Source organism: Pangasianodon hypophthalmus, chromosome 17, assembly GCF_027358585.1.
Source record: "Pangasianodon hypophthalmus isolate fPanHyp1 chromosome 17, fPanHyp1.pri, whole genome shotgun sequence".
Classification (NCBI taxonomy): domain Eukaryota; kingdom Metazoa; phylum Chordata; class Actinopteri; order Siluriformes; family Pangasiidae; genus Pangasianodon; species Pangasianodon hypophthalmus.
In genome coordinates, this window is record NC_069726.1 from 16,014,159 (window position 1) to 16,038,057 (window position 23,899).

The 23,899-nt window shown below is 38.5% G+C and overlaps 1 protein-coding gene across 4 annotated transcripts in view; it reads right to left on the bottom strand.

The window, feature by feature from the left end:
* The window catches only part of LOC113543652 (roundabout homolog 2), a 128,756-nt gene that overhangs the window by 62,205 nt on the left and 42,652 nt on the right, over positions 1–23,899 (bottom strand). Inside the window, exon 1 of one of the 4 annotated variants that reach the window (XM_053241270.1) lies at positions 11,739–15,963. The exons of the other annotated variants lie outside the window; for them this stretch is intronic. The gene's annotated coding sequence lies outside the window, so the exon portion shown is untranslated. Of the gene's footprint in view, positions 1–11,738; positions 15,964–23,899 lie in introns of those variants that run through there. 4 annotated transcript variants of the gene reach the window in all.

Here is a 23,899-nt window from a genome sequence, read left to right on the forward strand (position 1 = left end):
CAAAGTCGGAGGTTGAGCAAATAAAGCAGAACGTCTTACTCTGAGAATGAGAAGGATGCGAGAGAAAGAGAAACACAAAGAGAGTGTAGAGGGATGAGAGAAAAAGGGGGAGAGAGACAATGAGCGAGGGACCACATGGCATGACTGGCACTGAGAGGAAGCATGGGTGACAAAAGAGGAAATGAGAGGCACAAAGAAAACAAACTGGTCTGCCTTCAGAGTTTCCCTCATGGCAGATATCCAGGGAAAGGGCCTAATCAGACAGGTGGATAATTCTTTCGCAAACACACACTCACATTTGTCTTACTGTCCTTGCGTGGACCTCGTATTGACAGAATAAATTCATTCATTCTGTAAATTATTCTTTTAGGGTTTTTTGTTTCTTTGTTTCTTTGTTTTTACTTGTATTAAAAAGCAGTTTTCCTCATGGGGACCAGCTAAATGTCCTCACAATGTCAAAACTGTCAGATAGGGAAATTTGTTTCCTACCAAGATATAAAAACATGACCAAGCAAACACACACACACACACACACACACACACACACATACACAAACTATCTATCTATCTATCTATCTATGGTTTGAAAAACTGTCAAGTATTCCTATCCTTGTAAAGACATTTCATCCCCACCAAGATATAAAAACATGACCAAGCACACACACACACAAACACACACACAAAAAATCTATCTATCTATCTATCTATCTATCTATCTATCTAGCGTATGCAACCCACACACAAGCTTTCCATCTATCTTGGCATCATCCCTATTTTTTTCTAACCTCTGCTGACACCACATCAGTGCATTCTCTCTCACACACACACACACTTCCTTGCCTGGGTCATGCTCTCTGTGTTTCTAAGTACCAGTTAAGCCGAGAGTCCAGCCTGAAGCTTGGTGCCCCAGTGTCACTGCCGTGCCAGTTTATTTATCTTTTCACTGCCCACACATCTTTCCTCTCTCTGCACCGTGTTCCAGTATCTCTCCGTCTCCTTTCAGCTGCTTTCCATTCTTTTCATCAAACATCCCCCTTCCTCCTGCATCCTCATCTCTCTCCTGACTCCATCCTGCTCCGCTTTCCACCAAACGCTCACGATAATCATTTCAGCATGTCAGCAACTAATAACACAAACAATAGGGAAGTAAAAGACTATCTTAAATGATAATTTCTCGTCCTCGTACTACGAATATGATTTATGTAAAAGGGTACCTGTGGGTTTGGTATTGTCTTCGTTGGTTATGTATGTGCATTAGAGCAGCTTTGGGGCTTTGGGGTTGATTCTAGGGTAAACAGCAGTAAATACCAGCACAGCTGCACCTCTCAGCTCTGCTAATCCAGAAGAGCTGATGATTTCCCTCATGCAGGAAGACCCGAGTGGGTCTTTACATAATTATATGCAAACCAGGGTGGGTATTGTAATTGTATATTGTAATTTTGCTAATTACTCAAGCTTTTTGGAATATCATGGATATTGTCAGTACCTCTACTTCTGATGCTGCCTGCACCTAAATGAACATTAACAGCCATATTATTTTCTTGTTCATTTTTGAAGATGTTAAATTAAAAAAAATAATTGAAACCAGAGTTTTCATGTAACATTTTTGTAATGTAGCACTGATAGGGTTTTGTTGTTGTTGTTGTTCTTGTGTTTTGTGAAAATGTCTTCAATTTTCATTATGTTTCGCCCTGTCCCCCCCGATGCAGTTTCTATTATTTTAATGTAAACTTATAATAATACAAACTGCATTGATGTACTAAAGTATTTCAACTGACTGAACCAGGTACTTAAAAAAAATACTGTAGCAGAGCTGATAAATGTATGAGAAAACTGGCTGTAGTTCAGCAACTCTAGTCACTCTAGGGGTAGAGAAATTAGTACAGAAAGGGGAGACTTTTGACAGACTTTGAGACATTTTATAATTTCTTAAGCATTTCTAGTCTGATTAATGAACTGACGGAGTTCATGTCTCTAGTAAAACGGTAACATAAAGAGCCACTCTGAAACAATTCATAACAACTATAAATTCAATATAAATCTTATTTATAGCCATTAACATGATCAATATGAGAAATCTGCTTACATTCAAATAGCGACCTAGAAATACTACAGAATCTTGAATATCTTGAACATTTCCTTTCTTTGTTTTACATATTTCAAAATTCTGAAACCTTCTGTTTATTTCCAATTTTACATGAAAAAAAAAATCCCAGATTTTCAATGTGGTATCAGACTTCTGGACTCCACTGTATATGCTTGATTATATCTATAAGCATACATATAGTCAGGTGAGTTTATTGAATTACAAGTCAGCAAACTGAACAAATACTAAACATTTAAGCTGTAGTACTGTTTATAGTCATTATATTCTTGTGAGTGTAATCTAAATGTCCACCTAAATGTAAGTTTTTACATATCATCCTGTTAAAATAAAGAGTACTTGTCAAGTTGTTTTCTTTGATATAAAGTAAATTAAAAATACTGTCACATGTGTCACTTGATGGTCAGAAATGATTCATCGAGTGCTGCATGGGGAACAACGGCTGAAGTACTAGTTTCAGCTATTATTTGTAGAAATCAGGAATGTGGAATGTGCTCAGCTTACATTTGCATTTAGTTGGCAGACTTTTTTCTTTATCCACAGAGATTTAACAGTGAAGCAAAGTACAATCCAAGAATAAACATGCTGAAGGAGTTGACTGATAAAAGCACATCAGAACTGAAAGTGTGTCTGGAACAGAGAGCTGTGTAGGTCTCCCTTGTGCATTTCTGACCCATCGAGGCATGGACTCAGCAAGACCTCTGAAAGTGTGCTGTGATATCTGGCACCAAGACGTTAGCAGCAGATCCTTTAGGTCCTGTAAGTTGTGAGGTGGGGCCTCCATGGATTGGACTTGTTTGTCCAGCACATCCCACAGATGCTCGATCGGACTGAGATCTGGAGGCCAACTTAAGACCTTGCAATATTAAAGCTAAACAGTGAAAATTTTAATTCTAATATACCCTTCTATTCAGTAGCCCTACTAGCCAGTGAAGCTAGGTGGAGTGATTCCAGAGCAAACATTATCTGTCTGCATTTGCACATATCTTACATTTGTACACAAACTGCTCCCCTCCCCCACTGTACTGGTATTTTCTGATGCCATTTTCTTCCAGACTGACTGCTGCACCCAGTGCACAGGATTATGGGATATGAAGGATATACTGTATGCTGTATGCTGCCTTTAGAAATCAGCCAGATGGAGGTGTCTCAACAGATAGCATTATATACAAACATTTAACTGAGATATACCTGGATTCCTAGTAGGCAGCATTTGTTGCATTTCTGACACAGATTTCCCCAGTGTACTTAAAACGAGTGTTAGATATTAGGAAATGTGCAAGACCGAAGTTGGAAATTTCACATCGCACGTAATAAAAACACCTGACGTCACAGTCAAAATGGCTGTGCATATGGTGAGCTATAAAAATGATTCGCTTTGCCTCAATTTGCCTCAATTTTTAAAACATGACCTGTGGGTGAACCAGGGTCCTCAATTCAAGCTGAGCTTAGGGTTGTCCAGTTTCCACCCCCCAAAAAAAAAAAAAATCAATATGCTATATAGCTCCTAAATGTGTGTGTGTGTGTGTGTGTGTGTGAGTGTGTGTGAGTGCGGTGCCCTATGATGGACTGGCATACTATCCAGGGTGTATTCCCTGGAATAGACTCAAGATCCACCATGACACCATTACCGAAGATGAGTGAATGAATAAATGAAAGCATGCTTGGTTGTTTTCTATGAAATTCTTTAGTTTCTTTTGCTAGATATTAGTTTTTTTTCCCCCGTGCAAAGTACAATAAGAAGACTACAGGTGTTGCATTCTTTTGGGATTCTTTAAACAGACAGATAATAGGTGGAAGCAAGGTGAACATGCACCTGTCAAATACATTTTTGGTTACTAGACACATGTACAAATGACAATTATTGGTTAGCGGCCATTTAGCTGCACGTTAGCAGTTAGTTAACTATCAGTTAGCCATGTTTTCCCAAGTAGAAGCACTGGAATGTATTTATAACAAAAACCCAGAGTATCAACTCTGAAATGACTGACTTCCAAGTACAATTAAATGCAGAAGGAAGACCAGGGTACGACTCAGTACTAATACTCAGGAGTCAGTCAGACTATGAATCATACAATTTGAAGTCTAACTTGAAGTCTAAATAAATTGTCTCATGATAAACATAGCTGCAAGCACGAGCTGAACTATTTCAAGTTTGAACTTTAACGTAGTAGTGTTTGGTTCCATGTATATATAATATACACTTTGTTATATTCTCACAATTTGTGGTTTTTATATCTGTTTTGCCTTTAGCCCTAGCAGACTGATCACTGTCCACCAGTGATCTAATACTCTTTAGAAGACTGATTTTTTTTCTAAGCATTTGTGTCATTTTCATCCAATACTTGCTATCAGCAGAATTTATGCAGACTACAGGGCAAAAAATCCTAGTCAACTATATCCACGCATTTTACAACTTCATGCATTCATTCTTTCTGGACAAACATGGAAATCATGGAAATCTCCTCACTTCTCAACCAGATTAGACATCGGCCCCAGGGTTATACGTCTCAATCTTACAAGCCTTGGATAAAAGCCTGCTTCCCCTTGTTAAAAATGGGAAAGCAATTTATCATCAATCTCATAAACATCAGCAGACAGAAGTAAAAAAAAAAAAAGTAGAGAATAATAATAATAATGGCCCTTTCCCGGCAGGGAATCTAATAATCTTTAAATCATTTTGAAGCTGGCTGCCGTGACGGATGGCTTCGCCGTGGCATTGTTTCCATACTGATGCATGTTTATGGCCCAGTGCTTTAGGAACCAGAGGCCCTTGTGCTAACATTAAAATCTATAAAGAGCCTGTTCTCTGATATGGTTGTGAGAAGAATTCAGAGTATGAAAACAGAGTTCGTATTACTCTGCCAATCAATACACACGGCTTTACGTGCTCTAGGGCACCCAACAGATTTACACAAGGTTCGAATTTAAGCAAACAAGCCAATGAGCAGTGACTTCATAAGTGTCTATCAATCGAGGTCTAATGTCCAAACACATCATAGCTCAGTAAAACACCAAGTGCTTCTCTACATGTCAAGATGTCAAGCAATCAGCCATGTAGTCATGCTATACTGCCGTCTCACTGGTCGGAAGGTTTGAAGATAAAGAAAAGTAATACAACCTAAGCAACTGTATTTACTACTATATTTAAATATAATTTTAGGAGATTTGTTCTTTTGTCCTTTTTCTGAGTATAACTGAATATTACAGTTTGTTCTTTTACACAAATACATTTGCAGAGAAAAAAAAAACTTCTGTAGTTTCATTTACAGGTCTCTGAGTCAGGATCATGACTCAATTTTCTTTTCTGTGGCACTTCTGTGCAATTTACTTTTATTTATACCATGGTCTGTCTGAATACTCGATTCTGATTGGCTGGAAAGTGTGCATTCAAACCAGTGAATGCACAGGTAGTTCGAGGCAGATTAATCACCGCTCTAAATGAATGTGCTCCCTGTAAACACTTGTACCCATAGTAACATACAGTTACAGCTGCATACAGTAGTTAATCTCACAGCTTCATTATTAGTAGAGACGCAGCACACATGCTCTCTATCTCTCTCTTTCTCACTCTCTAATAACTATTTATCATCATTCATTCAAATAAATGTAATCATTTTCGCACAAATTTATCTCTGTGTATGATTTAGAGTGGGCAAAATTGTAGATCTAACGACCTGATTATAAAATAACTAATGAAAATTAACTTTACGTTTTATCCTCTCAGTCAAATTTTACACTGCAAGCATCAGTCACAGCTTTAACTTGTCAATGCTGGCAAGTGACCATGGTATAAGCGGGATAATCCACGGCTAGGTGTGCATTACATGATTTTAATGCACTCCGCTTCGCGTCGAGGGTGACTCTTTGCCTCCACATCCTGCATTAAAATCGTGTAATGCACACCTAGCCGTGGATTATCCCTTACTTATACAGTCTCCTCTGGAGGTATTGGAACATTAAGCCCTTGCTACACACTGAAAACATTTGGGTTTGAGATCAAAAGATGAATATGAGGCGATAGATCAGAATTTCAGTTCTCATTTCATGATATTTACATCTAGATGTGTTAAACTTATATATATATATATATATATATATATATATATATATAGGCCCTCAAGTCTGAAAATAGTAGTGTAAAAAATGTCCTGAAATCTTTTTTGTGCAATAATTACAGCTACTTGATCTAGCTGTAATAAAACAAAGCCACACATGTGAGCAGATTTCTGACTCCTTCTCGCCTCATTTGGGAATTTTCTCACCCTGTTGAACCCGCAGTCGCTGTGGCAACCCCGCCGCCTCAGGTGAAGCGCCGGCCCAGGGTGTCGCATGGGGTGGCGGCTCAACAGAGCTGCTAATTAACACACAGTTCAACCCTCCTTGCTTAACAAAGCCTTAATTACCTGAGCATAGCAACAAGGGAGAGGAAAAGGAGAGAAAACTGAATCATTTCTAGCACATCCCGTGTCAGAGCACGGAGTGGCCCGGCCCACCATGAGTGGCTCTCACTCAAAAGCACACAGAGGGATTTCAAACATAGAAGGACGTTTATTTCAACAGAGCAGTCGCCTTAATCCCTGAGATTATAATCCTCTTCACATCCCTCTCGGTGGGAGGACGGACACACATTCGAGCTCCTTCTGAGCGCTGTCAGACTCTGCAGGAGATGTGTGCCAGCGGCGGGCCAGCATCAGAGATAATTAGAGCGCTTCTCTCCCATCTTGGCATGAAGGAAAGATTCCCTCCTGAGAAAGAAAAGCAGCATCTCTTCATCTGGAAAGTCTTACCTGCTGGGATTCTGAGTCTCTGATCGCATTGGTGCGGCTCCATCAGCACACTGACGGACCAAAACACACGAACACCCGCACGGACACGCAAACACACCACTGTCAATTAATCAGCAGTGAAAAGAAAGCTCTTTTCAGCAATACCGTGATTTGTGTGAAAGTGCTAATAGCTGCCTTCTGTGGAAGCCCAGAATTGACCACACGCACACTGAGCAAAGTGCGATGGTGAAGTGGCTAATTGCAGCTGTTATCATTTCGTGAAAAAAGGGGAACAAGGTTAAAACTACAACCGGACAAACAATCAGCATGATTTAGACACCTGTGCATGTGCATATGTATTTGAGCGACAGAGGGTGAAGAGGAGCTCTTGTGATTGCAAAGTGTTGCCCCATGTGCATGTGGAGAGGAAGAAATGATGAAAAAGAACGACAGCTTCTCTTCCTCCGACAGTGTTTCTTTAATTACTCTAAGCTTCCCCTTGGGGAGATAAGACAGTCTCTATAATAAGAAAGTCGCAAATACAGTATGGTAACAAAGAGCTGAGCCAAGTTTAGAATAAACACACCCAGATTAGCTGTTGCTCTCAGTGGGACTATTACCGACAGCACATAACACGTTCACAGCGCTATTGTCCCTTCCTCCTTCTCCCCCACTCGTTTTCTCTCCATCTTTCTCCCTCTATCGCGGGGCATGCTAGCCGTGGTGTGCCTTGTCTTTCGAAGAAAAACCGCCGTATTGATGTACCACTGCTGCTTAAGTGACTCTGGGAATCCATAACTCCTCACGTGTCTTTTTTGTCTTCCTTTCGTAAGGCTTATGGGGTGGATAGGAGGTTGCAGAACAGATCGTTGTAATAATTGCCGGCTGTTTTCCAGGGGGATAGAGGCACTAAGCCTCCTTCGAATAATTTGCAAGCCGCTCCAGAGACGTTTTGCAATAGTGTTCTAGCCTTGTCAGTAAATAAACCTGCGCGAAAGGCAGATGCGAAGGCAGGAAGAGAAGAAGGAAGAGGAGCGCGCCACCTCGCTTTGTATATACACTTAAACAGCTGCAGTACAATATATCTTGAAATCCGCAGCAGAAAGGGAATTAGGATCCTCATACAAATGTTAAGATGCCATGGCGACAACATTTTCCATGATAGGAAGCCACATAAATGTGGGCTAATTTAAAACTCCTCAAGTTAGCACTCTGCCCTGCAGAATACTGACACTACTTACAATCGAGACAAGAGTGCTGGGATTTTGAAGCCTTAACCACTCAAACAACATGACACACCGAAGCTGTTCTGGCATCTCGTGGTGACCCAACATCTTACAATGGTGGTTTTTCCTTTAATTTTTCACTTGTCTTTATATAATCCTTCAATTAGTGTTTTGATGATGGTGGTTGAGAGCGCTACCTAACACATCACTCCAAACTTAACTGGGTGTTTAGCTGGGTTGAGATCTGATGACTGTAAAGGATATAGTATATGATTTATATCACTTTCATCTTCATCAAGCCATTTAGTGAGCCCTTGTGACCTGTAACTGGGGCAGAGTCATCCTGAAAGAGGCCACTCCCATCAGAATAGAAATGTTTTGAATAAAGCTGATCATATTTCCAATATTCAGTGAGACTATTCCACTGCAGCCTTAGATTCCTCCCCTTGATTGACAGAAGTGGAATGCAATGTGGTCTTTACCTCAAGATTTGGTGTGTTGTGCATTCTGAGATGCTTTTCTGCCCACCATGGTTGTAAAAAGTGGTTATTTAATTTACTCTAGCCTTCCTGTCAGCTCAAACCAGTCTGCTCATTTTCCTCTGATCTCTCTCTAAATCAAGGGAGTCTACCCACAGAACTGCCACACACAGGATGTTTTTTGTTTTTTTGCACCATTCTATGTAAACTCTAGAGATCCCAAGAGATCAGCAGTTTCTGAAAAACTCAAACCAGCCCATCTGGCACAACCATGCCACAGTCGAAGTCACAGAGATCATATGTTTTTCTCAGTTCTGTGTGATGTGAACTGAAGATCTTGATCTGTATCTGCATGATTTTATGCATTGTGCTTCAGCTACATGATTGGCTGATTGGATAACTGCATAAATGTGCAGGGTTGTTATTAAAGTGGCTGGTGAGTTTACATGCCTACTGCAATACTTTGTCAGTATACAAGAAAATAAATGACAAATTTTTTATTATTATTGAGGCTGTCTACGATTTTAACCTCCAGAGACAGGAGAAGTGTAGAAAAAGTCAAAAAGCCTGGAAATTAACCTACCAGGTTTTTTCTCCAAAAGTCTGGAATAACCTACCAGCTGCGTTCCTTCAGGAAACTGCATGACAGAATATTTAAGAAAATTTATGCCGTTTTAAATGCAAAATCATATTACCATTTCATTTTAATTTGTAATTGGTTGCTTGACTGTTTATTTCTCAACGAAAAAAATGTTTGATACTTTGAAACTTTTTAAGATCATTAATTCTGAAGGCATCTTTGCTTTACAAAATTTCTTTAGGATGTGCCTAAGACTTTTGCACAGTGTTGTGTATATTATTCAGTACAACAGGCATTATTTGGGGGGAAATGAAGCTTGGCCTTTTTGAGGGTAAAGAATTCTGTAGTACAAGACAGACAGCTGCAGTGCAGAATAATCATTCAGAAGTGAGTGTGTGCAATATTTTATCAAAGGCTGTTGACAGTAGGCATTCACTGAAGCCGTACTGAGTGATAAGAAAACGTTTCAGGAATATTCAGTTAAGCTTCTGTGCCAGTCAATTGACTCAATATTGCACGGATAAACAGTAATTTCATGGATAAACCCAACGTCCAGGGGAAAAAAAACCTCCAAGACTGCAGAATGATGAAAGACCAAACACAAGAGTGGATAAACACTCCCACACACACAGACAGACATAGGCAGACAAGCAAAGAAAAACTACAGCACCAGCAGCCTACATTATTATCATTTGTCCCTTCCATATCAGATAATCTGGATAAAGCTTTGAGATCATCTTGTGCAAATGTAAAAAGCATAAATCCACAAAGTCCTATTGTGTGCATTCATGTTCTCTTATGTTACATATCATGGCTGAGTGAATCATGATAGTTTTACTGAACCTTCAGGGCATATAAACACATTCACAGAAAGTAAAGTCCAGATATAGATATAGATATAGATGTAGATATAGATATAGATGTATATATACTGTAGATATAGTTGCATAAATAAAAGCTTAGTTTCTAAAAGGCAGCACAGTGTGAAGACCATGTTGTATCTTACATAACATCTGATGCAACTGATGCAGACAACACAGCAGGGCTGAGCAATATGATATGCTGTCATTCTCATGGGAAATTACACCACAATACGCTTTTCTGGTATCATCAGAATTTCCAGGATGCTGTCCAACTGCCTATTTCATTTGAAGAGATTTAGTCCAATTATACAGATTCTGCAAAACAAGAACCAATCAACACTACATAGTAACAAGTGGCTATGCGGATCTCAGGCCATTTTTTTTTTCCAACAAACTGATGATTTTGTCCTTCTTTCTCATATTAATTAGTGTATTTCTTTCTAAACAATTAATTACAAAATAAATGTACTCATACCATGTGTCCAAAATGGCACCCTGTCAATCACTCCCTATAAACTGCATTATGGCTGTTCTGCATCCCAATCATTACACAGTGCACTATTTTATAGTCATGTCCTAAAGCACAGTGCATTGCTCATGAAATCCCACAATGCACTGCAGAAGGTCAGAGTTCAAATAATGTACCCTAATCGCTACACAATATCCATTATATACTTTTAGGTTTGTAAGAAATGTGAATTACAGTACTATTTCAGACATCAGATATACTGTTTTGATGCAAATGCTGCAGTGCATTGTGGTACAAATTGAGAATGCACATAGTGGATGTGGTGTGAGTGATTTATAAAGAATATCACATGCAATATGACATGAATGCAAGAGGATACAAAAGATTGGTGTGTGCTATACATTGTTCATAGCCACCGCATATACAGATCTCCCAGAAGGAAAATGAATGTGTGCATAGAAAATACAATATGAACCCAACATTAAATAGTGTATGATTTCTTTATGCAGTAAGTGTAAATGAAAACTCATCATTTCAAGCTGTGTGTAAATGCTGTTGGCTTTGGATGTGCAAATGTGCTGTGAATATCTACAATGAACTCAGCGCGGAGATTTTAAGAAATTCTTTGATCATTTTGAGATACTGAGACATAATCTTGATAATCCAGTTCATTAAAATGTAGAAATGTCTTCATGTGGCAGAAAGAGACTTTTGCAAATATAACACCTGCCTTTCAGTTGTATTAATTTTTGCAAGCAATCTCTGCTCCACAGCTGACTTTCAGGTTTCCCAAAATCATACTGCAGATGCTAAATTGGTTCGCTGTGCATTGACTACATTCTACATTTTACACTTTTAAGCAGTAAATCATTAAACTGCATATAAATGTAACAACACTCGCATGTCTTTTTACATAGACAAACCTTTAGTAAATCAGGGCCATAGGTTTTCATATACTTCTTTGACTGGCGCTACTGTTCTACTTGTGCTTTGCTAGAAGCCTAAGAAAAAAAGTCAATATTGTGATGTGTCTCATGTGATATTGTCACAATGTCTTGAAATACAATGATATTATGTTTAACTACTCAAATACTCTTTACAACTGAGCACTTCAGAAAGAACATACTGTCATATCTGTACTATATCTGCACTTTACACCCTCAACATACAGTTATATCTAAAGATAAATTCTAATATTTTACTGACATACAATCCATAGATTTGTGTTAATGCTCTCTCCTTTCTTACTTTCTTCCTGCTTCTGTCTTTCTTCCTCTCATCTGGCTGTGGCGCGTGGCTGACCTTACAGTATCTGCTCTCTAGGAGGCCACATACAAGCCTGCCTTAGCCCACTGAAGTGTCTAAGATCAAAAGATGAGACTGAAAAAGAAAGAAGGGTGAAAGAAAAAGGAAGATGAAAAAAATCTGAAGCTGAGCGTCCTCTTGGTGAACCCCACCTGTGCTCCTACTTCTACCTTTACCCGCTTATACACAGCCTTATTATTATTTCTGTCTGAAATCATATCCTCGCATCCTCATTATTCACTATATAGACATTTCTGTATAGAGTAGGGTGCAGGGTAGTAAAAAGGGCAACAAACCGAATTCAGACATGGCTTACCTAAGACGTTATTTGGAAACAGAGTGACTACTTATATGTAATATCTTGTTTATGATACATACTTTGTTCATTTTTATATTTCAGACAAGAATGCAGTATGCCATGAATTTATTTAGATCCTTTTTCAAACAGGCTCACTGGGCCAAAATATATTAGGAAAATAAAAGTTCTGAAATATTAATCACATTCAGAGACTAAAAATATTAAATGATCTTAAACAACCAAATGCAGACTTTTTATATATTTGCTTTAAATATGTAAATATTAGGAAAACTAATCCTGACATTCTAATTGTCACTATCCTGATCATTGCTGCTACTGCTAGAAAAGGCGGTTAAAGAATTTCATAAAAGTATCACATAAAAAGCAATTACGTCGTTTAAAAAATGTGACTGAATATGAAAATATTACTTGGAATGGACACAGAATGCATTCTAAAGAGACACAAATACCGATATGAATAGGAGGCGCACATTTTTTTTTTTTTTTTTTTTTTTTTTGTGACTGGAAGTGTGCATGTGGGTCGGGATCCTGTGAGACGCACCAAAAAATTTGTACAAGTGGAAGTTTTTTACTTCGATGTGGGCGTGAGTGAGCAGGCTGAGATATGAAGCCTGCATTTTTTTTTCTTTCTTCATTAGCAACTGCCTGGTCACAGAGGTTTACATTAGGCTACTAGTTGGTTATATTTTAAATTTTATATTTAGTAGCAACTAAACTTGTTACAACATCAGGGGCAGGTACAAACTAAAATAACTGCTTAAGCAGGGATTAATAATAAAAAAAAAAATATTTCTGCACACATCTCTAGTTGAGACTAATTATGAACTCGAGTAATGTAGCTGAGGTTGAGGAACTGTCAGAGCCAGAATTCACAAACCACGCTGACAGTGCTGGCATTTCTAACTAGTAATGGTATGGCATTTCATTTAAAAAAACGACAGAAAGAAAAGCATCTGATTTAGGTCATGCCTACTTCACATGTAAATCGGAATGCAGATACAGATGTAAATATTTGGAGCCTTTGTATATGTTTGATTCTATTTTTCGGCCCAACGTATTTTGGTCGAATCATGCTTCTGCACTTGAAAATAAGGTGGATATACCAAGTAGTGTCTTGCACTAATCATTCACAGTTGAATAAGTTTACTGACTTTTAAAAAGCATGGTCACTTGCTTTTTAATTGAGTCCATGCTACTTTTTTTGCTGCTTTTGACCCAATACATTTCTCCAACACTATTAATATCATTTGGTATTTTGCTGACATATAAGCCCATGGTGTACAGTAAAGCGTGACTGCAAACAGGATCGATGCTGTGCTGCATGACGCTCTCAACATAAATGCCAAGAAAACAGATCAGATTTTCCATAATATCTCTACTAAACTGGCATTTACTTTGGATGAACATGTAACAGCAGGTGAATAATTGTTCCACTGCATTGTGGTAATCACACACAATTTCTTCTCCCAAGATGCACCCTCTAATCCGCTTTTAGAAGGCTGGATTTTCACTTGCGACTTTGTATTCCAAGGCGTTAACACCTCATAATGAGGGGAAACTGTGACTCTGTTGAAACGTGCCCCTCCTCCAGCTCTTCACCAGAATCATCTCTGTAACATTTGTCTCTTGAGGGAGCGGTAATAAATTAATATGTAGCCCTGCTAACCCAACACTGTTAAATAAGTCAGCATCACACGTGGAACGTTATTTGTGATGGAGGGGGAGGATGGGCTAGAAAGCAGGGGAAAAAATGAGCTGAAGTGAGAGAGCGGGAGAGAGAGAAAGAGGGGAGAGGGAGACAGGGAGAGAGATCAGAGGTGAAAGTTAAAAGGTGACGATGTTATTAATGTTGCTGTTCTCCAGAGAGGACCCTTGATACGCCATCTTTGTAATGAAAGGATGAAGGCAGCCGTGCAATGTTTGGTGGCTTGCATGCAGACGGTTTACTGGTGCTGGTCTGACTCCCTACACACATACACACATACACACACACACACACACACCTTCCCTAGAGAGTGGTCCTCCAGCTGTCATATGCCACTGGCTTAGAGCAAACTTCTAGCACAACCATTTTCATTAGCTCAACCACTGCACTAGGAGCCCAGCTGGTCCCCTATAGACCCCACTGCCATAGCACACTCCACAACATCTGGTGCTGGTCCTCCGTTCCAGAGAGAGAGACAGCCAGAGACAGAGAGAGGTGGGTAGATAAAGCATAAGAGAGTGGCACCGGGAGAGAGATCAGAGAGACAGTGCCATCTGGAGAGAGGAGAGGCAGAACCGAGCGCAGTCTAACACATGGTAAGGAGTGTCGCCATTCCTGTGTAAATAATAAAATGCTACCAAGCAACGTGGTGCATACAAGCATATAACAGTTTATTTTTCATGATCATAAAGCAAACACTAAAATAAAATAGCATTATGTATTCTTAACGTTTTGTTAAGTGACCATCAATGTAGGCTGTACCTTGCTAAAAAGTGCTCAGTTAAAAACGAATCCATTATCAAGATGTGTTTAAGATAAACTAAACACAATTAAAGCAAAATCTTCTCATTCCTTTTAAAGAGCAAGGGTTTGTCAGTGGTTTATTGAAGTGACATTTTTCAGAATGCCATGATTAGATATCGCTTACATATATTTCATCAATACTTGATGTAGAGATAATAGAGATAACCAGGTGGCTGAATTAGAATTACATTTTCTGTAGTGAAAATATTAGTCAATTCCCTTTCTCTATAATGACAATAGAGTTTTTGCTATTTAAGTAAGGAATAAAATACAATGGGGTGCTATAGGAAAATAATCAAAGATGGAGTGGGAGTGATGAGAAAAAAACACAGCATCTCATCGTGAAGACTTTCCTGTGGCAGAAAACTTATTGACTGTAACACAGTTTTGACACTGGAGACTCCTTCCATAAATGTTAAATAAACATTTCCTTATAGACAACTTCACCACATTGATGATCAGACATTCTTCCTTATCTAGCCTCTGTGAATGAGCAGTTACTATAGAAACCATAATGTATTACAACAAGCACATTAATATAGTAATTTGAATTACAGCCCACATTATTGTCAGAGTTGCTGTTACAAAAAAAAATCAACACCTTCTGACCAATCAGATTCAAGAATTCAACAGCGCAGTGGTAAATTAGTTTTTTTTTTGCTTTTGCTGTTTGCTCTTAGTTATTTGTTACAGTCAGTATTTCAATTAGCAGTTGGGTGGAATGGCCTATTTATTATTGAATTGGGCTGTACATCTACAAAACTGGGTTCCTTTAAGTCAGGAAAATGCCATATTACCCTTGTGTCTATGCTAAAAAAGGAGTCCCAATAGGTGGCGCAATTATGAGTCATACTGGATTTGAAAATGTCATTGCACAGAGGGATTTCAAAACGTGGGAATGTCAATTTTTTGGGCAAAAAAAAAGGCAACTGGGCAAAAACAGCAAATAAAAAAGAAAAAGATTGCTTATTGGCTGTGCTCCTGCATGGCACAACAGAAAAGCATTCACCATATTGTCGAGAGCTTGAGCGTTTGAATTCCTAACAATACCACAGCCATCCATGGCTGGGAGCCTAGAGAGCAAAATTGGTTATGCTCTCTGGGTGGGAGGGATGGCATACTCCCTCTGCCCTGCCAATCACAGTGACACGAGCCAATCGTAGGTGTCTGCAAGTTCAGGTATGCAGAAGACAGTAGATAGCTCTTTCGTCCAAGTGTGTTATGCTGCCCTGTGATACAGAGTGAGCAGCAGTTTGAAAAGATGTGTTGGCTGGCTTCACAAATTAGCCAAATGAACCATATATGCCTGCTATATAATCACTAAAATATGCCTGCACCTGAGAAAACACCTCTCAGTCACACAAACACACATACACATAAAGCAGACAGTGCAATAAATAAAACAACCAAGGCTTATAGTATGGTATAGGCATTGTCTTCTCTGTCTAATGATAGTATCAGGAGCTTCTTATTTAGCAGAGACTTCTACTTCCCACATCAGAGCATTAACACGGCCTGAACTGTTTGAGGTAGGAAGAATGGATGCTCACAGTAAGCAAGTGTTTGTTTGGCTTCTGTATCAGATGTAGTAATTCACTACCTAGTGCTGACAAAAAAGTATCCAGTTTGATCAATGATATTCCACAAAGCAAATGAACCATTTTATTATACAACAATCTTCTTGTATTGAATGATCTTACAGCACGTGATACACTAAGAGAAATTTTAAAACTGCTTAAATGGGCTAAAAACATGATACTATTTCCTGTTCACGCTTTGCACTTTGGGCATCATGGAATTCCAAATCTTGTGCTGGAGTTCTTGAAAAATGTATCCATTATGAGTTGGACAGCCATTCAAAATGAATTTTCCCACTTTGAGGTTAAAGACCTCCCAGTTCCCACTTGCTTATGAAAGCACCATTAGCCTGCCAGCTACATACCAGTGTCTGCTTCATATAGCTGGGGTCATATTTTGGGTTTTACACACAATTGTGAAATGTTAATTAATGTTCAACTTGCCAGTACTTATATTTTCCCAGCATTGTCACAAGCCAAATGTGTGGGATATGGGAGCAACATTTCCTCTGGAACATGGAGACTGGGAACCATAGCACCACGGCTAGCACTCCGGTTAGCAGATTGATTGTGTGATATGCTAGCTTGTCTCCTAGAACTTGGAAAAAAAAGCGAAACGCCTGCTGCTAAGCACATCTGTGACCCTATTTTTGTGACGTGTTTAATTTAATAGGTATCCAACCCCCCACTACAACACTAGACTGGAAGCAACAGTGATTAATGAGGAATCAATAGTTTTTCTGGCGGCATGTGTGTATGTCCAGACAGACTATGTTAGGGGAAAACTGTATGTTAATTGCTGTTGCACCAACAAGATTTTTCAAGCCAAATTTGGCAAATGTGACTGCAGACTATAATCAGTAAGCGGTCTCAGTGAACCCAAAATCTCTCAATTAACCCAGATCTGATCGAGGTGGAGGCAATGCCATGTTTTATCACGTCCTCATTAACTCAGAAGAGAATAAGCGGCGTCTCTGACAGACTCTTAACTCTCTCTGTCACAGTGATGTATACACCACCAGCCTGCCATCGAGCGATTGATGCGCCCCATCCAGAAATCACCTTCAATAATTTAACCTGTGTAGTGCTGTGCTGAAACAGAGCCGTGTATGTGTAGACGGTCCCCACACTGTGTTCGCTATATAGCGAGGGAGAGATAAGATCACTACTACGCCCTGGCCAAGAGGTGGACCGACCTATTGATCTAGCAAGAGAAACACTGTTTATACTGCAGAATAATCCAGGTCTAATCACTAGTTGTATAAATATGCAGGAATGCTGCACATGTAGTATATTATCATAATTTGTTTTCATTTGAAAGATCTGCAAAGGAAGAGGGATAGTTGCGCTCAAATGTGATTAAATATATCCTCAGGTGCGTGAAGTAAGAAAATGTTCAAAACCCAAAGCACAGGCAGGCCGAACACCGAATGAAAACCAGACCACGAAGGTCTATCAAAATATATATTTATTATTTTAGACTTGCACAGTGAAAAAAGTACAAAGATCAGTGAGTTAAAACAGAGCAGTGAGCAGACATTTCAGCCCGTAGCTTTCTTCAGTGCTCACCTAACAAACAGCAGTTCATCCCTTTTACAGACACATGTATCTACAATACAGTCTAAAATAATAAAGATATTTTTTGATAGACCTTTGTGGTCTGGTTTTCATTCAGTGTGCGGACAGCCTCTGCTAAGGATCTGCAAAAAAACATATTTTAATAAAAGTAAAATAAGTAAAATTAATCTACATTAATATGAATTAATCGACAAATAAACAATTAATCAGCTTAAATGTGGTTTATAAATGAGAATATCTGTAACATATATCATTTGGCTTTTTTTTTTTGTTGTTTATTGTTTTTTCAGTCATGTAATGTAAAACAAAATTGTGAAGTGCAAGTTAACATTTAACGTCTTGTTACTCTACTGACCTTCCCCTCTAGGGCTAATCTAATGATCAATCCCTGCTCCCAATACCCAATGTAAATTACAAAAAGGGAGTTTTAAACAAACACAATAGAAACTTGAAATTTGTGGATTTAAATGGATCTAGCATTATCAAAACTGTACTAAATCACACAGGCATTGCCTCATCATAAACAGCACCAACCTCAATGAACTATGAAATTGCTACACATATTTTAGCGCTACACAGGAAAATATAAAGCACCTTCCATGAAATGTAACATGAGGCTATAATGTCAACCATTCTATAGCCGTAATATTACTGTTATATAAGCTTAATACATTTCACTCACCAGGAAGATGCGATTTTATATGCCATTTGCGTATATTTCATTGTACCGTGTTTTTTATTTTTATAACCATTGCTTTAGGTATTGCTCTTTTGACTGCTCTCTTGTTGCCATCATCATTCAATGCCTCACATTTTCTATTAGTTAAACCCTTTTGTCTGTATTCAGTTGACTGGTCGGCTTCTTGTTATCTAAGCAAAAAAACCTGTGTGTTATCTGTTTTGGGTCTGTCTTTTTTGTGTGTTCTTCAAAACTGCCTTAACAGTGTTGGGTCTAAAAACAGTTTTGCGCACAGAGCTAGGTGGTGCAGTAGTAGTAGCGCTGATGCTGCCCCAACAGCTTCACTACTCTATTACATCTGCACAGGAATAGAGGCCTACGTGCTCTTACGTTATAACACATATCTGTAGTTGGTTACGTAAACAATGTGTCGACTATAAAAATCCACATCAAGAATTTTCCATAATCGATGTAATGAATTAGATAGACATATCCTTGCAGCTGTAATCTATATTTAGACCTACATGTAGTTTACATAAACTTATAAAATATTACATTAACACCAGGCCAAGAAATGTCCCTTTTCACAGAAACGTGCTACTACACTCATCTTGATCTTACATTGTACTGTAGGAGTCGCCATGTTGATGGGATATCATGGAATTATAAATCAGTCTGGAGTGTGACTGACTGCCTTTTGTCTGTTTTCTGTCATTATATTGGTTTTGTTGCTGAATTATTTCGTTAATAAGTACAGCATCTTACTAACAGGGTCGTAACAGTATAGCAATGCAATGGTATAGCACGATAAGTGTAATGTAATGTAATTTTAAAAGAGGGTATATTAAAAGAGGGTATATTACTCATTCAAATGTAATGTAATTTTAAAAGAGGGTATATTACTTTTTTTAATAGACAAAATACAACAAACAATCCCAATTACGTCTTTTTTGTGTGAGTGTCCCAAACCATATGCTTTAAAGGAATATCCCAGCATTTTCAACCTAATCTCCATTCACTGCATGTCGCTTATGTACTGTTATCACAAACAACAATTTCAACACATTTCCCTGTACTGAGAAACCGAAAAAATGTTTACTCAAAACTCACCTATAATGGAACTCTAAGAGCTTAGCTTAATGTTGTAGTTTTGAATCTACATTTATATAATCACATATTTATTGACCGTATACAAAACGGATACAAAGCCATTATGCTGTAATGATAAAGGCGATAGGATGAGAAAGACATGAGAGAAAGTCTTACCGAAGCTGTTATGAAGTTTTAGCCAACTTTCCCAAGGTTTCTGGTGTTCACACACCATTAAACTCACACAGCTACACTTGTACCACAAAAGCACAAATTCTTCCGCATGAAGAAATAGTCCCTTCTTTAAAAAAAGACAAATTAAGCAGATTTAGATCTTTATTTACAAATAGCTCTGACTGAAACATTTATTAAGGAATTTCACAAAAGTACAATTTGCATAAACATTTATTGACGCTCTATATCAACCGAACTTAAACTTCAATTATATAAGTGAGTTTCAAGTAAACAGGTTTTCTGTTCTTCTCTCAATACTAGGAAACATGCCAAAATTCTTGTCTGAGGTGATCACACATATGGTATATATGTCATAGATAGAAATTCGTTCAGAAAAACTAGAGCGCTCCTATTAGTTGTACAGCCATCGGTGTGTAATGGTTGGAAATTTTCATCGGATGATAACCTAGATTTAAAAATAGCATAGTATCACTGTAAAAATTTGACCATAAAAAAAAAAAAGATTAAATCCCCTAATTTAACTTTGTTCCTATCAAGATATTTTTAGAACAACCTTTCCATAAAATCTCTTACACTGTCAGTAATTATCATGTTGTCATTATAACCTGAAAGAGAGAATAGCTGCTTGGAAAGGTGTCATGCTAAGGCAAGAAGAAAAAAAAGTGTGCAATGTGCAGTGCAGCTTAGCCATAAATACATAAGCATATGCTAGGAGATTGCTGTAGTATGATATAAGAGACTCATGAGGGAGGGGTTGTGATGAGTCATGAGAACCACTGGAGTAAGGAACCTGATAAAGGATCATTTTAATTGGTGTTTTAAAAAAAAAAGCCGGCAGTTGTCAATCACACTCTATGATACTGTGTGAATTTTTCCATACTGTTATCTAGTGCATAATTTCTGTAATATAATCAGTCAAAAACAGCATATCAATAGTCAGTCAAATATATCAACAATTAAATAATCAATAGCCAATACATGTGGGAATTTCTCCATGTGTGTGAGCATGTGTGTAAGAATTGTCGATATGTCAGTAATGGAACGCATTATTATAAACCCAAGTACGAGCACTCAATCATTTAGTAATAAATCCAAACACCAAGTCTGGGCTTTACTCTTCCTGCTGACAGAGAGGTCACTCATAATGAATCCATATAACCCAGAGGTCAGTGAGTTTAGCTTAATGCTTTTTTTTTCCTGAGCCATGTGGGAATGGGGTGTTGTTTTGAGGTGAAAATAGCTGTAGAAAAATGAGGAGATTGTAACAGGCTGATATGAGCGCCCAGCACCCCCTCTGCTGAATTTAAGCCGGAGCTAAGCCTCCATCCGAATGCTCATCTGAGTCAGGACATTATCCACTTACTGTTATTAATGTCGCTGTTCTCCAGAGAGCCTCCTGATATACCCCCTACAACAGCTGTGTGTGTGTGTGTAAGTATACAGAGAAAACCTGTACAGAAAAAATGCCACAGGAGCATCATGTGAGTTTGTGAGTGTAAGATTCTACACACATTTCTATGAATCATAGTCATTAAAAATACGTTAAACTGGCAACCCACCAAACCCCATCCCCAAGTCCCTTCCACAATCCCCCCCACCCCCCAACCAGTTTCCTCATCAGTGCGGCATACGGTACACCTGCGCGCACACACAAATACACACACATAGACAGGGACAAAGAAGCAGAACGCAGATGAGATGGTGTGCGGAGGAGCAAGTCAATCCTCTCATTCCCCCGCATTTCCAGCCTGCCTTCGTTTAATTAGCAATTCAAAGATGTTCTGCTGAAGAGCTTGACTGACCCCGTCAATTAAAACTGCACACAGCTGTCTCCTAGCCAGCTCGAGGAAGAAGAAGAGAGACAGACAGACTCAGATAGAGATAGTGGGTGTGAAAGGGTGCAGTTTTATATGACAGCCAAGGGGGAAAAAAAAAAGCTGTGCACGAATGTGATTTTTGGCTTAGTTCGTGTGATGACCCCCGCTGTGAAGACGGAGCACAGTGTCAAAGCTTTGATTCACCATCAGCACTTAAACCCCTTTCGAATATGGCCAACACAGCAAATCTCACAATTACACAGAGAATAAGACCTGGATAGCCTGGCAACTGATCCTGAACGTTATTACGGTGCTCTATCGATTGCTGCGTGCTTTCTGCCTGAAACTGCTCCCGCGGGTCTCAATAGAGTTTCACTGATGTCCAAAATGAGGGGGAAAATAAATGAATCAGGGATTAAATCGTTTCTAACTAATCAGAGGGCAAAAGCGGGCTTTTATGCTGTGCATATTGACTGTAACGGCCCTGTGGAACCAATCAGAATGGCCTGAGGACTAGAAGACTTCAGAGATGAAGGCAAACTGTATCTGTGAAGAAATGCAAATGAACAGCGTGAAAAACATGCCAAGCTCCAAACATCAACCTGCCCCACTGTAAAGGAACGAAACTTGGCATTAATCAGGAAACAGATTTTAAATCAATCTGGCATGAGAATCAAAATGGGTCTCTACAGATACAGTGATGTTTAACTGTTTAACTGAATGTTCTTTTGCAGCTTTTAATAATGTTCTCCAGGCCTTCATAAAATCATAAAATCAAAAAAAAAAAAAAAAAAGAAAGAACTAAGCATTCTATCCATGTATTATTTGAAGGAATCCTTGAGGACTACTCTGGACTCTTTCTGAGTGGGAAATCCTATAGCAGGGGTCCAGGGTCCAAGTGACCCAGCAAAGTATTTGAGCAGATCAAACTGGGCAGTCGATACAGCACAATGGTTTAACGAGAGAAAAAACCTAGCTGTCGTTCAGTGACTCTCATTTTCTAAACATAAGCTAGCACGGCTTTTGTAGCAGATTCTCTGCTGTTCTTTATCCAATCACATGCATTTATGTAAATTATTTATGCAAAAGGCAGCTCATTAGACCAGAGACTAGCTACAGGGCTAGAGACAGTTTTCACAGATTCTTATCATTTTTTTTTTACTGACAACATGGCTTGACAACAAAAACCAAAAACAATGTTTTGTCTTTAATGTCCAGAGAAATATGTACTGTATGTCTCATTTGTTCATAGTCCAAGATGCCAATCAAAAGTGGTAACATGAAGCACCACTAAGAAACAATTCATATTCACGTCGAATTGTATTATATATATTTATGAACTCAGTGATGCTGGTTGCATATCTGGACCTGCATAAGCAAGACATTTTATGTAACTGAACGCTTCCAAATAATATCTGAGTACCTATGCACTATGGCATCCTACACAGTAACACTTTATTTGGATAGTCTGCTTTAGTCACTATCAACTGCCTGCCCACATCATCTGATGATTAACTGGTCAGAAAATGTATCAGTAGAGTTTACAATAACTACATTTTAAATAATAATAGGACAGGAAACGAGTTGATTAAAGTCCATAGAGTGTGTATAGAAGTTACTACTAAACATGAGTATCTGTAAAATTATTGTTTGGAATTACTGGTTGGTTGATGACAGGCATTTGGCATGTAGTCGAGTCTATAGATGGGCTATTGACTGCACAGTGTCCATCTGTGACCGGACAGCGGACTATCCAAATAAAGTATTACCACAGACTTTTAAATGGTTTCCACAGGGGAACAAAAAAAATTGTGGTTTTTTTTTTTAATATTAATGTTTGATTATATCATTTTGGAACATTTGTCTGTTTAAACCAAAAACCCTGCTGTGTATTATAGACTACTTACAGCTTTTTACTGACGTGTGAAATACAAGCTGAGAGCCAGAGGACAAAAAAATGGAGAAATGCCGCGTAAGTGTGATGTGTTCTGTATATTTTGGCTGAAAAACACAAAAAGATAAGCTTGAAACGGTTCACAAAACACTATAATTTTTTCATGTTCTCCGTATTCTCTGTGCTCGGTTGATTTGCGATTTCTATGCAGTCTTGCAAAAGGTTTATCTGCATTATCCATCGCCAAATTTCTGACCAGTTAAAGAAAGATATTCGCAAGCATGTTTCCAGCTCCGGCACTTCATGCATCCATTTTACTCAGATTCAGTCCTTAGTAACTGTGTGTGTGTCTGTGTGTGTTAATATTAATGGGAGACCATAATGGTTTGAATACAACTGCAAAATATTGTTAGTTAAAAATTATTGAAATACTGGCCTTGTAATATT